The sequence below is a fragment of the Neophocaena asiaeorientalis genome, unplaced genomic scaffold (assembly GCF_003031525.2).
Source record: "Neophocaena asiaeorientalis asiaeorientalis breed wild unplaced genomic scaffold, Neophocaena_asiaeorientalis_V1.1 scaffold87, whole genome shotgun sequence".
Classification (NCBI taxonomy): domain Eukaryota; kingdom Metazoa; phylum Chordata; class Mammalia; order Artiodactyla; family Phocoenidae; genus Neophocaena; species Neophocaena asiaeorientalis.
In genome coordinates this window covers 2,575,842-2,577,284 of record NW_020175432.1, presented here as the reverse complement: position 1 = coordinate 2,577,284, position 1,443 = coordinate 2,575,842, and positions in this window count along the sequence as shown.

Below are 1,443 nucleotides of genomic sequence, written 5' to 3'. Positions count from 1 at the left end.
GACTCCCAACCGAAACACATATGGCTCTTCCTTCACCTCCCAACAAGTTCGCAGTTCCGCAGCCGGGGTTCAAGGCCTGCCTTTCCCCTCCCTCCTCGGCCTCAGTGCCCACCTCCCCACCCCATCCCCTACTTTCTAGCTTCTCTGAGCCTCATTCATTTCCCCAAACACCTACTCCCTGCCCTGCCACCAGTGGCTGCTTCCTCTGTCCCAAGGCCACCCAGCAACCCTCGGTTCAGCCGCCTTCTCCAGGGGTGCCTGAGCGTGCCCCATCGCAGCTGACACCTGTGCGGGGTCACTGCTGCTCAGGCATTCGTCTCCCCCAACAGGCTGGGAGATCCAGGAGGGCGGTTCCAGGGGTGAACCCCCCCATCCCCCGCCTCTCCAGGGGGACGGGGGTGGGGTGGGACGGGGGACTACAGCAGGCACTCAATAAACGTTTGTTGGGTAAATGATGAATCCCGGGTTCCCCCACTTGCAACTGGTGGCTTCTTACGGGTGTGGTCTAAGCCCCAGAGGGAAACGGCTAGATTGTCTAAATTCCCACTGGATGGATGGGGACACTGAGGTCCAGAGAGGTCAAGGAAGTTGCCGCCGCGGGGTCACGTGCGTTAGAATGTCAGCCTCCCCTAGGTCTGATGCCTTTTTTGCTTATCTCCTGGTGGCGCTGCCTCCCGAACACAAACCCGGGGCCAGTGGTCAGAAAAGGAGGGCCCTTCTAATGAATGGGGAAACTGAGGTCGGGAGACCCAAGAGTGCCTCTCAACGCCTCAGCCTCCCCACCCCCACCCAGGCCACAGAGCTAGCTGGCAGTGGCTTGTGCACCTGAGAGCTGGTTAAGGTCGCTGGACTGAATCCCTGCTGTGCGACCTGGGGTTTGTGACTTTCCCAGACTCCAGCCTCAGTTTCCTGATCTGACGAAAGGGCGGACTGACATCCCCAGCCTCCCCAGCTTGCCTTAGGGGTGAGCTGAGGCAGGGCTGCGGTGGCGCTGCGAAGGCACGAGTCATGTATTAATACACATTAATTAATATTAATATAGCACTAGTAAAAGTATTGACACAACGAGATGAACTTATGGTGAGCGCTCAAAGGCTGTCGCTGCTCATATGATTAGAGCTGCTGGTGGAGAGGTCGAAACCTCAGCCCCTTTCTCCCACGGAGCCTCAGTTTCTCCATATGTCAAATGGACATACCCTCTTCCCAACAGGCGAAAAGCACTTTGAGATGCGGGTGGACAAGTGGGAGTCTCCGGAGCGCGCACCTCCCTCCGCCTCAGTTTCCCCTGGTCCGCCAAAGCCCCGAGCCCGGCACCCAAGCAGGTTCGCCAAAGCCCCGACCCCGGCACCCAAGCAGGTTCACTCCGCCTGCGCCCTCTGCCCGCCCGCGCAGGGGCCTCACCTGGAGCCCACGGCGCCGCAGGAGGCTCGGCTCGTCCATCGC